This window comes from Neomonachus schauinslandi, chromosome 3 (genome assembly GCF_002201575.2).
Source record: "Neomonachus schauinslandi chromosome 3, ASM220157v2, whole genome shotgun sequence".
In the NCBI taxonomy this organism is placed as follows: Eukaryota; Metazoa; Chordata; class Mammalia; order Carnivora; family Phocidae; genus Neomonachus; species Neomonachus schauinslandi.
In genome coordinates, this window is record NC_058405.1 from 77,814,390 (window position 1) to 77,830,077 (window position 15,688).

The window sequence follows — 15,688 nt, forward strand, 5'->3', positions numbered from 1 at the left end:
TTTTAAAGATTTTATTTATTTATTTGAGACAGAGAGAATGAGAGAGACAGAGAGCACATGAGAGGGGGGAGGGTCCGAGGGAGAAGCAGGCTCCCCGCCGAGCAGGGAGCCCGATGCGGGACTCGATCCCGGGACTCCAGGATCATGACCTGAGCCGAAGGCAGTCGCTTAACCAACTGAGCCACCCAGGCGCCCCCCTCTGTAATCTTTTATCTCCTTCCATCTTACTTCAATCCCAGAATACTCCCATATGATCATTTCTTTTTCTTTTTTCCTTCTGTTTTCAGGTTTGACATGGTTAGAACAAAAGGCACATTGGATCTGAACTCTGAAGATGAGGTCTGAGCCCCAGTATTGACATTTGCTAACACTGAGGTAATGGAAAATTCGTTTACCTTTTTCCAGTTCTCAACTTCCTTCTCCTCAAATGGAGAGTCTAATGCCTACCTTTCCCACTTCCCAAGGTTGTTGATGGACTGCTTAGATTTAATAATGCCTAAAAAAGCTTGTTATTAAATTTACAGTAATACAAAAACACCTTTGAATTGTATTTTAAAAATTCAAAGCTATAGAAAAAAACCCCTCACTGCCTCATTCCTCTCTTGCAGGTGCACCAGGGTGCAGGCAAAGTAGGAGCAGCATATGCTTCAGTCTTCCTACCAGCCCACCTGGTGCTTCTCGCATGGACTTTCTGGAAGAAAATGGGTCATTTTCCAAAAATGACCACAATCACATTTCTCATTCTATCTGCTCCTCCAGAAACTTGTCACTCCCCATGAAGAAGTGGAATCCATTTCTGCTCTCTTTGAACCTAGACAGGACTTTGCAACCTTCTTGGAATAGAACCCAGAGGAAATAATGCTACATGGCTTCCAAGGCTAGGTCAAAAAGGTGGTATGGCGTCCACTAGGCCCTCCTCTTGCTCTCTCAGGATTACTGTCCTTAGAACCCAGCTACTGCGTTATGAGGAAGCCCAAGCTTTACCAAGAGCCGTGTGTAAGTGCTCTGGCCAACCGCCAGGAGAATTAATGTGTCTTCAGAGGATTTCAGCCCAGTCTTTGAACCACCCAGTTGATACCAAGTGGAACAGAGATGACCATTGCTACTATACCCTGTCCAAACTGTAGATCCATGAGCAAAACCAACGTTGCCATTGTTCTAAGCCACTTCATTTTGGAATAATTTTTTCTATGGACATAGTGAATGAAATAAGCTTCTTGGGTCCTCTCTCTTTAATTTCCAGATACTCAATGCATTCATGCTCTTTAAACATTTTCCAAACACCTGTCACACCAGTTTCCCTCATATGCCCCACGAGTAAATAATGCCCTTGCTTCAAAATCAAAAGGCACACTCCTAAAATCTTTGGCAAACTGTGAGGTCACGATACCCTCGGGCAGAGAAGTTTGTCAGCTCCACAACATACCTCCCCTTTCTTCCATCCTTCCTCATCTCATCCACAAACCAGGAAGCAGAAGCCAAAAGCTTCACTCTCAGCATCTGAAAAGTCGATGACCTTTGACTTCAGCAGCCCAGAGCCACTGGAAAGCCATGACTACAAAACCCTTCCAGAGCAAGGGCAGGCTACTGCTTTTTCTTTTTAAATTGTAAAGTAAACTGTTTGTGATACTTCATGAAACACCCACTGCAGTGTTAAGGAAAGAGATTTTTTTTTTGTAAGAGATAAATCCTGATGAAAATGTTTAAGTGTTTGGTAATCTAATCATGCTAAAAATTAAGTTCCCTTTCATGACAAACACACTTTGTAGGGAAAAGGAGATGGGGACCAAGGGTCCACTTTTACAACTAAATCATCGTTCTTTATGACATTGAGATGCCCATCTGAAAAAGGCAAACACAATCAAACTAGCTACCCATGATCACATAAATAAAATTAAATGCTTGATGGAATTCAACTGTCCCGTTTCTTCTTTGGGGGTTATTTTTCTTTATTTTTACTGAATTCAGTCAAATGGTTTGTGTATGTCATCACAATCTGAGAATGTGTCTTCACAAGACCAAAATAAATCATGAATCTCTAATTCAGAGGGGGAAAGAGAGAAAAGCAGCTGCTCATCAGCATGACACAATAGTTCCACTGAATCAAGTGTATGCTGAGGTAAAATCTCACAGGGCAGAAAAGCATAAAAATCTTCCTGTATGGACATCCACAAGTCACTACTAAGTCCTTCCCCTTACAAATATTCCCTATCTATGGAAGGAAGATCTCAGTGATAAAACTCTGAGGAATTACAATCTCTGAAGCCTTAGATTGCACATGCTCCAATTTTGAAACAGCTAGATTTTGTGACAGAACCAAAAGCAAGAAGCTTAGAATTCAATAGGTCATTATCGTGTAATTATTTTATAAAACAATAAATGGCCTGGTAAGAAATTTGCCCAAAATTTCTAGAATTATGTGGAATTGGGGGACTTGAAAGTCTCCCCAAAGAAAGTATAACTTAACTCTAAGAGAAGCAGCAGATTCTCCTGGAAACCACAACTAGATTAGAGAGAGAGGTCTTGGCACTACAGTCGACCACAGGATGAGAGGAAGCCACCACCTTCTGGGCAAGTTTCCCCAAAATTCCCCAATAAAAATGATAGTATTTGCTCTACCAACCTTACAGCTATCTGAGAAATAATGAAATCATTTTGAGTTTGTTGGAAGAAAGATATTTTAAGATTTAAAAATAAAACCTTTGGTTCACTATATGCAATATACTACAATTATAGTCGTTTGTGTTTTAAAATAAGCCCATGACCTGAGATCTCTCTTTGCCCGAGAAAAGCCATGGGATTTTCAGTGTATCAGTTTGGGGAGGGGGCGGAGGTGGGAGGGTGCCTTGTAAGAGTTTCAGTTTTCTTGGCTTGCAGAAGCAGCAGCAGCTGAAAACTGTCAAAATTGTTTAGGTATGTGGACCATCACCAGAATTCAAAGAAAACATAGCCTTTTCCTAATGAGCAGAGGTAACAAGAGCCTGAGATATGGGAAATGTTCTTTGATTTGGCCTATAGAGGAAGAAGAAAGTTTTAAAAGCCTTTAATGCACTGTAGGAACTATTACACACATGAAGTGCTCCTCCTTAAAACTGAAGGGACTAGGAGAGCCTGGGTGGCTCAGTTGGTTGAGTGTTCGACTCTTGGTTTTGGCTCAGGTCATGATCTCAGGGTTGTGAGATCAAGCCCCGTGTTGGTCTCCGTGCTCAAATGAGGAGTTTGCTTAAGATTATTTTCCGATGCCCCTCCCCCTACACATGTTTTTTCTCTCTCTCTCTCTCTCTCTCTCTCAAATAAATGAAATCTTAAAAAAAAAAAAAACTGAAAGGACTCACAAATACCCATCACTTTGCAGAAGGTTCCTCAAGAGATTTCCATCCTTTCCTGAGACCCATCTTGAGGTGTGAGCTAAGGAGTTATTGACTTGAAGAATGAAGCTTCTCCATATCTTCGTCTGGGGATTCCCAGAGTTTTCCAGCAATTGAGCACACTTAGTTTTCCAAAATTTAGGGTTCTGTGATCAATAAAAATGCAAAATATTTCTGCAGAGGAACAAAGGTAATGAAGCTGAGTGGCGAGGGGGTACTTACCAGAATTAGGGACAAAGGGGAGTTGAAAGAGAGAGAAAGAGAGAGAGGGGGAGTGTAGTTTATCAGGCTAGCTCTACCATAGAAATGATGTTAACATCGAACGTCTCTGACCTAAAACCATTCCTCTCTTTCTTATAAATTAAAAAGATACCTCACTGAGATGCTGAAAGTGCATTGAAAATGAAAACTGCTATGTGAGATGTTAATGGTCACCACCAGCAGCAATTTTATAAATGAAGGAGTGGTTTGCTGTGTACCTGAAACTGACAGTTTCCATTTGTGTGACATTTTGACCTCATCAAATATCCAAATTTTACTTACTTTTCATTGAGTAAAACTGTTACATTCTGCTTCAGAGGGAAAATTCTAGGAGCATATAAAATGTTGAGATGGATCCAAAGCGCTTCAGAGAGATTTTAAATCACGGAAATCCCATTAGAAAGCCTTTGCTGAACACCATAGTTTAATAGATTCCCCTTTCCCTCTCTCAAATGTAGAACCATATTGTTTTTCTTTATTGTTCTAGTTTTTAAAAACTTGAATTATCTTCTTCATTGTTGTTTAGCAATAAGTATGGGTCTTCCCTGACAAACATCAGATTCCTTGGAGGCTGGTTGAATGCCTGCTTTGTTCATCATTTAACAGTGCCTAGCACAGATGTGGTGCATAGTAGGTGCTTAATTAATATCTGTGGAATAAATGAATGAAAGAATTCCTGATCAAGTGTTTGAATAGTGAAACTGATCACTGGGGTCCAAAGCAAGTACTGAGAGGTTTCGTTCTTTTCTTTCTCATACTTTGAAGAATCACTTTGGCTTGGGCAGTTATTGGAACCAGTGTTGGCTTCAGCGAATGAAACAGAATCCCCAGCTCTGTAATATTTTCCCAGACATGACTGCTTAAAATCCACTGCACCCAGAACAGCAGCAAGAGAAGAGGTGAAGTCCTTCGGCCTCAAGCATCTGATCCCATTAAGTCAAGGGTTTCTAGGCATATTGAGAAAAGTGATGCTAGACGTCTAGATGTAGGAGCTTGTGTGTTGCGCTTTGAAACCCTACAGATTGGAGATTCTTTTCACCAGAAACTGCAACATGGGAACACCAATTACATTTGTGATATTAAAAGCTTGAAGCTAAAATCACTATTTGTTCTAAGTCAGCCTCCTTCTCTCAATTTTAACAAAAATGTTCTTTATTCTAGATTTTTCCCTCAACCTGTCAGTGGGATCTTTTGTAGGATCTTAATGATGGCAGTGTTTCCAGGTTCCACTTCGAGAGGGCCTGTTTTCTTCAACTTTTCCATGTCTTTGCTGCCTATGTTCAAATATCTATTGTCCTCTGGCCATACAATTTTCAACCACTATTGCCCTGCCAGACTACAGGGCTACTCAAGTAAGCACATTTAAGGAACCAGAATACTTCTCTTTCAGAGAAAGAAATTATTTGTTATTTTTACTGATGTGAATCTTCGGTGAATAGTAATGATATTTGTACCCAAAACATCAAGAAAAATGTGTAATTGATTAATCATGCCCTTGGGGCAAATATTTTTATAAATGTCTTCCAACAAAAATTTTTAGTAAACATTTCTTGGACTTTTTTGATCTTGCAGTGTTTCCTTGGCCACCAGGTGTTACTTGGAATTATAAAATAGATATGAAAAGTTAAAAACAGTAATGATACAGCCACATAATCATATCCATCACTAATGCTGTAAGTCCTCCATTTTTCAGAGCGTGGCGTGAACTAGCCTCATTTTCTACCTCTTTTGTGGTCAGTTAATCTCAGGTTTCTGAGATGTCTATTCCTGGATATCTGGAGCAAGGATTCCGGAATCAAAATAGCCTGAATTTTAACCCCAACTCTGCCACATGAACTACTTTCATCAATGAGACTGTGAGGTTTGGATATTTCATTCAAACCTTGTGGAAACCAGTCATTTATGGCCTCCACAACTCCTACATGGTTCTAAACTGTTTAGTTACAAATAAAATAAAATTACTTAAATGAAAAAAGCAGAGAGAGTCCCTGAAGCATAGTGAAATATAAAATACCATAGTCCAGCTTGCAGGTCAATACTTACGCACATCCCTTCACTGCTTTACCTGAGCTTTCGATGCTATAAAGTTCTATATATTGAGTGGCATGCCTTCCTAAAATATGTCAATCACTCCAAAAGTAACCATTGCTTCTTCTAATCTGGCTGGAGCTACCATATTTAGCAAATAAAAATCCAATTGGATTTGAATTTTAGATAAACAACAGATAATTTTTTTAGTAATAGAATATCTTATGCAATCTTCATGACACATACTAGACAATTTTCTCTTATCTATCCAAAAGTCAAAATAGCTGGGTATCCTGTATTTTACCCAGCAACCCTCAACCTGACACTTATAGTTGTTTATTATATACTCAATGCTCAAAGTAAGCTAGGTACATCTCAAAAATAGAGGTCTTTATCAATATAGAAATAGAAAAGTTAATTGAAAAATGAAAGTTACTATGTTCTAGTCTAAAGGATGCAGAATAGTATCAGAGTATCAGCTGCTATTTACTAAGCCCTTGGGGTCAGGCATTATTCCTTTTTTATTTTATTTTATTTTATTTTATTTTATTTTATTTTATTTTATTTTATTTTATTAATAGTGACTATTTTATCAATCGTGACTGCTTGATCGATCCTGGATCTCGAGAGACCATCTAAAACACTGAACTTTTTAAATCCAGTACTCAGGCAGGTAGCACAGCTCTGTGGACACATTAAGCAGCAGAGCTGAGACTCCACTGGTGTCTGTTGGTGTCATAATACTAGTTGTGCAAAGCCAGCATCATTTTCCATGGAACCAGACCCTATCATAGTTGGTAATGCCATCAGGATGGTTAAATATGTTTAATGTCACTCCTTGGGAAGTATCTATATGTGTAACACCCCACACATTTTTAAAACCGTATTTAGAACCTCAAGCAACTGAGTGAATTTTTACTTTTTTTTAATCTGTCTCTTTAAATAAGTATCATCTTTCCTGCTCAGTATCATTAGTTGTCACGGAAATGTGATTCAAAACCTTAATTAGCTATCACTCCACTCACAAGGAATGTTATAATAATAATAATAATAATAAGATTACTTATCCAAAAGAAAAGAGAAAGGACCCAAATTAATAAAATCATGAATGAAAGGGGAGAGATCACAACCAACACCAAGGAAATACAGACAATTTTAAGAACATATTATGAGCAACTATATGCCAACAAATTAGGCAATCTGGAAGAAATGGATGCATTCCTAGAAACTTGAGCAACTATATGCCAACAAATTAGGCAATCTGGAATAAACGGATGCATTCCTAGAAACTTATAGACTATCAAAACTGAAACAGGAAGAAATAGAAAATCTGAACAGACCAATAACCAGCATGGAAATCGAAGCAGTAATCAAAAACCACCCAAAAAACAGGAGTCCTAGGGCCAGCTGGCTCCCCAGGGGAATTCTACCAAACATTTAAAGGAGAAATAACACCTATTCTAATGAAGTTGTTTTAAAAAACAGAAATGGGAGGAAAACTTCCAAACTCGTTCTATGAGGCCAGCATTACCTTGATCCCAAAACCAGACAAAGTCCCCATCAAAAAGGAGAATGACAGACCAATATCCTTGATGAACATGGATGCCAAAATACTCACCAAAATACTAGCCAATAGGATCCAACAGTACATTAAAAGGATTATTCACCACAACCAAGTGGTGGTTCAACATTTGCAAATCAATCAACGTGATAGGTCACATTAATAAAAGAAAAGACAAGAACCATATGATCTTCTCAATTTATGCAGAAAAAGCATTTGACAAAATACAGCATCCTTTCTTGATTAAAACTCTCCACAGTGTAGGGATAGAGGGAACATACCTCAAGATCATAACAGCCATCTGTGAAAAGCCCACAGCAAATACCATTCTCAATGGGGAAAAGTTGAGAACTTTTCCCTTAAGGTCAGGAACACAATAGGGATGCCCACTCTCACCACTGTTGTTCAACATAGTACTAGAAGTCTTAGCCTCAGCAATCAGACAACAAAAAGGAATAAAAGGAATTCAAATTGGCAAAGAAGAAGTCAAATTCTCACTCTTCACAGATGACATGATACTTTATATGGAAAACCCAAAAGATTCCACCCCAAAGTTGCTAGGACTCATACAACAATTCAGCAACATGGCAGGATATAAAATCAATGCACAGAAATCCGTTGCATTTCTATACAGTAACAAGGTGACTGAAGAAAGAGAAATTAAGGAATCAATATCACTTATAATTGCACCAAAAACCATAAGGTACCTAGGAATAAACCTAACCAAAGAGGTAAAGGATCTGTACTCTAAAAATTACAGAACACTTATGAAAGAAATTAAAAAAGACACAAAAAGAGGGAAAAACATTGCATATTAGTTGGAAGAATAAACATTGTTAAAATGTCTATGCTACCCAAAGCAATCTACACATTTAATGCAATTCCTATCAAAATACCATCGAATTCACAGAGCTAGAACAAACAATCCCATAATTTGTATGGAACCAGAAAAGACCCCAAATAGCCAGGGGGATGTTGAAAAAGAAAACCAAAGCTGGAGGCATCACAGTTCTATTACAAAGTTGTAATCATCAAGACAGTATGGTACTGGCACAAAAACAGACACATAGATCAATGGAACAGAATAGAGAACCCAGAAATGGACCCTCACCTCTATGGTCAACTAATCTTTGACAAAGCAGGAAAGAATATCCAATGGAAAAAAGACAGAATGAAACTTGACCATTCTGTTACAGCATACACAAAGATAAACTCAAAATGGATGAAAAACCTAAATGTGAGACAGGAATCCATCAAAATTCTAGAGGAGAACACAGGCAGCAACCTCTTCGACCTCGCTATAGCAACTTCTTGCAAGATAAGTCTCTAAAGGCAAGGGAAACAAAAGCAAAAATGAATTACTGGGACCTGATCAAGATAAAAAGCTTCTGCACAGCAAAGGAAACAGTCAATAAAACTAATAGGCCACCTATGGGATTGGAGAAGATATTAGCAAATGACATATCCGATAAAAGGCTGGTATCCCAGATCTATAAAGAACTTAACTATAAAGATCTATAAAGCAAATGACATATCAGATAAAGGGCTGGTATTCCAGATCTATAAAGAACTTATCAACACCCAAAAAACAAATAATCCAGCCAAGAAAAGGGCAGAAGACATGAACAGACATTTCCCCAAAGAAGACATAAAAATGGCCAAGAGACACATGAAAAAATACTCAATATCACTTGTTATCAGGGAAATACAAATCAAAACCACAATGAGATACCACCTCACACCAGTTAGCATGGCAGAAATTAACAATGCAGGAAACAACAAATGTTGGCGAGGATGTGGAGAAAGGGGAACCTCCTACACTGTTGGTGGGAATGCAAGCTGGTACAGCCTCTCTGGAAAACAGTATGGAGGTTCTTCAAAAAGTTGAAAATAGACCTACCATACAATCCAGCAATTGCACTACTGGGTATTGACCCAAAGATACAGATGCAGTGAAGTGAAGGGGCACCTGCACCCCAATGTTCATAACAGCAATGTCCACAATAGCCAAACTGTGGAAGGAGCCGAGTTGTTCTTCAACAGATGAATGGATAAAGGAGATGTGGTTTATATATACAATGAAATATTACTCAGCCATCAGAAAGGATGAATACCTACCATTTACATTGATGTGGATGGAATGAGAGCGTATTATGCTAAGTGAAATAAGTCAAGCAGAGAAAGACAATTATCATATGGTTTTATTCATATGTGGAATATAAGAAATAGCACAGAGGACCACAGGGGAAAGGAGGGAAAAGTGACTGGGTAGAAACAAAGAGGAAGACAAACCAGGAGAGACTCTTGACTTCGGGAAACAGACTGAGGGCTGCAGAAGAGGAGGTGGGGGGGATGGGGTACCTGTGTGATGGGCATTAAGGAGGGCATGTGATGTGATGAGCACTGGGCTGGATGTTATAAGCAACTGATGAATCATTGAACACTACATCTGAAACTAATGATGTACTATATGTTGGCCAATTGAATTTGAATTAAAAAAAGATATACATATCTTTGTCTATCTTTTGATTATCATGTGAAGAAATTGGGACCAATAAACATTGCTAGTGGGAACGTAAAGTGGTGCCAATTTGGCAAACATTTTGCCAGTTCCACAAAATATTAGTTATAAAGTTACTTTACAACCCAGTAATTCCACTCCTAGGGACATACGGAAGTAGAACAAAAATGTTATGTCCACAAAAAATGTGTATACCAAGAGTCACAGAAATATTATCCAAAAGGTAGAAATTCAAATGTCCACCAAATGGTGAATGGATAAATAATATGTGGAATTTTCATACAATGGAACATTATTTGGGCCATAAATTGGAGTGAAGTATTAATATATCCTACAGCACAGATGAACTTTGAAGCTATGATGTTAAAGAACACGATCACAAAAGAGCACATATCATGTCATTTATAGGAAATGGTGAGAATAGGCAAACTCATACAGAGAAAAAGTAGATTTGTATCTCCCCAGAATTGGGGGCAAGAGGATAAAGAGTAATTTCTTATGGGTTTGGGGTTTTGTTTGCGGATGTTAGAAATATTTTAAAATTGGATATGGTTGTGTTTTGTACACCTAAAATTGGTGAATTTTCTGTTATGTGAATTATATCTCAGTAAAACTGGAGTTTAAAAAAAAAGGAGGGATGCCTGGGTGGCTCAGTCATTAAGCGTCTGCCTTCGGCTCAGGTCATGATCCCAGGTCCTGGCATCGAGCCCCACATCGGGCTCCCTGCTCAGTGGGGAGCCTGCTTCTCCCTCTGCCTGCAGCTCCCTCTGCTTGGGCTCTGTCTCAAATAAAGATAAAATTTAAAAAAAATAAAAATTAAAATAAAATAAAAGGAAGAGGAAGTCCTTGGATATTTGTAAATATTCTCAAAGTTTCAGGTGGTATGCATACTTTTTTAAAGTCATAATGTACAAGGGACCTGATAAGGCAATAAATATGATTATTTTAATCTCCAAAACAAAATGTATCATCTTCCCCTAGGAAAGTCTAGTGTTAAAGCCCATACAGCTAGTGCTGGGCCCACCAGCAGAGGAGACCCAACACAGCACAACGTCGTCTGTTAAAGGCTACGACCCCCAGCTCTCCATGGGTTCTCCCTTTTGGTATGACATCAAAAGGCAAGTCACCAAGGTAAGGCACTGCCTTCTTCACTAGAGGAAAAGCTTCCCTTTGAGTTGCTCGGGTGCCTCACAAAAGACTTGGATGAATTTAGCACCGAGTTTTGTCCTGTGTCTTGCAGAATTCTCTACCATCTGAAGAAACAGCAGGTGGTGGATCCATCCAGCGCCAGTTAATAGCACACCGTATGCCAGTCCCGTCTTGCTCCGACTACGGCTGTGTCAGACAGTTTGGCCTCTTTCACACAAGGGTGACATCTTTTCAAAACACCAGAAGGCTTCTGCCTGGCCTGCGTACAGGTCAGCTTGCCTGGCCAGCATGGCTTCCGTGGGTGCACCACTGTCTAAATGGAGAAGGGGAAAATTATAGGGGAGAGGCAAACAACTGGCTAAAAAAGAAAAAGAAAGAGGCCAAATCCTTTCTCCCTGTTTATAGCACTGCCGCCTTCCTTCAGTCCCAGGTAAGAGAAAGCACAGCTTACAAATTTGCCATTTGCAAATGAGCAGGTGGCATTAAAGGAGGTGCTTCTTTAACCCGTGCTGCAGAAAATGTTGACAGCTAAGTGCACTGGAAATCCTTAAGGGGTGGGGAGGGAGGTCAGCATGCAGCCTGTCAGTTTAACTCTTTCTTGGAACATGCTTAATGGGGTTTTATGTTCAGCAACGTGAACTTTGGAATATTCAAGTTCAAGTTTCACCTGCAGAGCTCCCATCTGTTCTTACTTGACTCAGAATTTCCATCTGCTCTCCTTTAGGCCTGTCTAATGGGATGCCCAGTTGGCCTCTATGGCTTTCCCAGGTGCTGAAGTCATGGAAATTTTATGACATTAAAAAAATAATAAAAAACTTTGGTCCTACAAGTTACCTGTGTAAAATAATTCCATCGTACAGCAGTGTTTCTTGAACGCTATTTCCCAGAATGTCTGTTTAGAGCTCCTAAGGGCACGTGTGGCAATACTTTATTGCTGTCTACACGTTGTGACATCAGGGACTGTACATAATGGGATGGAGTAAGACAGAGGGCCGTGCTCCAGGCCTTTCTTCCCAGCTGACCAGCTCAGACCTTTTCTAGTTCCGAGCCCAAATCTGTAGCTCTCATCTCAACTCTGGGCCGAATGAGAGCAAGCCAAACTGCTCTCTAATTTCAGGTGTTCAGTGTGGCCTGACCCCAGAGCTCAGAGGAGCTGAACTTTGTGTCAGGGTCAGACAGTGACAGCACAGCCACTGCAGGCATGGGGTAGGAGCTCGTCGGAAGGTGGCGAGGGCCATAATACCGGTGTTTGAGACATGTTCATGTCGGTGAGTCATTCTCATTTCAGAGGCTCCAAAAAGAAGTCCACACTGGAAAAGCAGGACATTCCATATAAAGTCCGAGATGATTACTGGTGGGGACCAAGTGAGAGAGGAACAAAGGAAGGAGCTAAATAAGGCCATAGGAAATGATATGAGGATTTGCAGAAAAACATCTAGTGTACCAACCTGGATTTACTGACTACTCAGAAAGTTCTCTGAGTTAGACCTCTGGTTTATCCAACATATTTCTGAGACGCTGATTCATTTAGCATATGATGTTTTACTGTCAATGGAAGCTTTAAACAGACCGCAGGGTCTAGGTCACTTAGAGACAGATAGCAAAGAAGACTGTCCCGAGGTGTGATTTGGATGGACCTAAAAGGGACTCAGCCTCTTCTCTGATGATATGTCATCTGCAGACTATCTGGGAGCAACAGGTGTGATGAAGTTGCAACATTTCACTCACTATGCATTTAAACTCAACTGTGCCTGAAAATGTGAAGCATCTTACCTTCGCCTGGCATTGAATCAGATCATTGAAACATTCTTTTTATTTTTTTAATTTAATTTTATTTTATTGTGTTATGTTAGTCACTATACAATACATCATTAGTTTTTGATGTAGTGATCCACGATCCATTGTTTTCGTATAACATCCAGTGCTCCATGCAGTACTTAATACCCATCACCGGGCTAACCTATCCCCCCACCCTCCTCCCCTCTGAAACCCTCAGTTTGTTTCTTGGAGTCCATAGGCTTTCGTGATTCATCTCCCCCTCTGATATCCCCCCTTCATTTTTCCCTGCAATTATCATATGATTTCACTTGTTTGTGGAACATAAGGAATAGCATGCAGGACATTAGGAGAAGGAAAGGAAACATTCTTTTTAAAGCAATACCCAGCTTCTTTCAGATTAAAATGGCCCTATTCCTATCAGCTACTCCCTCCTACTCAACCCCCTAAGATGGTACCCAGGTATAAGGAGTGAGAGATGATTGGCAAATCTTCACGTTGGGGGCCCCGGTCCCCTCTGATCTTGTGTTGGTCCTCAGGTGTGTGTTGGTGACATCTACTGGTCTTCAAGGTCTCTTGCCCTAGCTTGGACTCTCCATGCCTAGTGACCTCATGGTGAGTCTTGGGTTCCAGTCTTGCTCCTAGAAGCTAGGGCCCCTATTCTCCTCAACAACTGGCTTCTTCTGCCCTCAGTCCTGGGGAGCCCTGACCACACGTCAGCAGGCCCCAGAGCTGGCCCGCATCACCACTCAACTTCAAGCGCCTGAGGAGATGTGCTATCCTTTGGTTTCCTCTCATTACACCTTCCTTCTACCATTGAGGATCCTGCCTCCGGCTCTCCCCTCCATCAGCAGAAAAAACACCTTCTCTTCACGGTGGAAAGCTCTCTGAGATGAAATGTCTAAGCTGGGCCTTGATGTGCTAAAGGAGGGGAGAAAAGAATTTAGACAATTCCTTTGGGTCACAACAGGAATTGGAGTTTGGGAAGCTACTTAAGCAGTCAGTGTAAGCAACAAAGGAAAAAACACGTTTAATGGCTAAGAACATAAAGTGTATCACTTTATTGAATTTTTCTACCTTAGTCACTTATTCAATAACTTTCTCCTACATTATTGTCTGCCTAAAACTTTAGCCACGTCAGATTATGTCTTTTCTATCTCCGATAAGAGATATTCGGGAGTACATGTTCTTTCCAGGGCACAAGAGATTCAGTGAGATTGTGACAAAGCTATGCACTGTTTCAAGAGGTCCACATACACTTTTGGACCTGTGGGTTCTCTTCTGCCAGAACAGCCCAGACACTTTAGTGAAGCAGGCTCTTGAAGGGTTACCTCCCTTAACCTCAGTCTTTGGAAGGAAAGTAACAGCAAGAAAATCAAAACAGAACATCTGATGCTATTGCAGCTGAGTGAACAGAGTTTTTCCAAAGTCTGAAACATGCACTTACTTAGGAGACACACGTACGCGTGAACTCTAAGAGTTTTGTCAGTTTGTCCCTTTGATGGTAGGGTTAAAGTGAAGAGAAAATTCTGGAGCTAGTCATCAGTGACCCACAGGGTTTTAGGGAGCAGGGTTGGAAATGGAAGAGACAGTGGGTAAAGAAACAAGGTGTTGCCTCCTGAAGGTAAGATGCAAATACGGTCTCCAGAAGAACATTCTAGGTTTATGTGAGGCTTCGGTGGTACAGATAAAAAGAAAATTGTGAAATATTTATAGAAGTATCAAACCCAAAGAATGATTAGAAGTGTTAATATCTTCATTACTTACTGTGCTATTACTTCATCACTCCAGGGAAAAAAAAAAGTGTCCTCCAAGAGAGTTCCGAGAAGCTAAGTATAGATCTGGTAAAAGATGACAAAGTATAGCTCAGGATTTACCATCACACACTAGCTTTGTGACCTGAGGTTTATCATCTCAATCAGTACCGACCTCATAATGTTACTTGTAAGGATTAAATAGGATGATAGCTGAAAAGTGCTTGACATGCATCATATATGTTAAGTGCCTAACATATAGAAAGCACTCAAAAGAGAGCATTATTTTAGTATTTTGTAAATCTATATTTTATATCTTAACTTAGTTGGTCTTCATCAGTCTAGTTTATGCAGAAGGAAGTGAGGAGTTGGTGGCTTTAGCACTAAATGACATAATGTTTGCAGAAGTGCTGGCACCATGCCAGGTGTCACCCTGGATGCACCCAGGGTCCAGCAGGTTAAGAAATATGCTGTGGCCCCCAAGAGGTCCCTTGCTATTGCCTCACAAAACTGAGACTCAGGTCCAGGGCTTCTGATTTATAGGTCTAGGACCATTTCCAATTCACTATTCTGTAATTTAGGGGTAGAAAACAGAATTGAAACTTTTTTTCTTGCTCCTTTACTGGAAAATGAATCCTTTAAGAAGGACTCTGTTTATGATACATCAAGCACACAAGGGTTTTTTGTTCTTACTCATCAATTAATCCACATAAGTGAGAAGTGAGCCTGAGCTACAGGAACCATCTGGAATATTGGGGGTGGGAGTCAATTCAGTCACTGTTTGTATGTGGTCTTGGTTTTGATGTTGTCAATTAGGATGGACTCTGCGACCAATTACTTCCAAATACAGGGAAAATTTTGGTGAGATGTTCATCTGCCTATTAAGAGCTCAACTCGGTGACACACACCCATATCCCTAAACACATTTCAAATTTGTCACAGAGAAGCCATCCAAGTTGATAATGTTGAGGTCCTATAGTCCAGCAGGGATGAGATTTTCAGAGAAACATCCACAGCTTTCATCCCCAACAACTCATTGGCCACACACCTTTATACCTGGAACCACATGCCCTTGAAAAGCTGTTTAGAGAGAAACTAGTTTGTTCAACTCCCCATTCTTAAACCACTGTTTAACCTGAATGACCACTTCTAGATACTGTTTAGTAGTTTATTCTGCACAGATGAGGGACATATCAATCTTCATGGTAAAAGCAGGATAGATAGATAGATAGATAGATAGATAGATAGATAGATAGATAGATAGATAGAT

General features: G+C 40.0%; 1 long non-coding RNA gene across 1 annotated transcript in view; it reads right to left on the reverse strand.

The window, feature by feature from the left end:
* Positions 1-14,441: 14,441 nt before the first annotated feature.
* The window catches only part of LOC110570246, a 3,397-nt gene continuing 2,150 nt past the window's right edge, over positions 14,442-15,688 (reverse strand). Inside the window, exon 3 of the long non-coding RNA XR_002479711.1 lies at positions 14,442-14,505. This is a non-coding gene — a long non-coding RNA (uncharacterized LOC110570246). The remainder of the gene's footprint in view (positions 14,506-15,688) is intronic.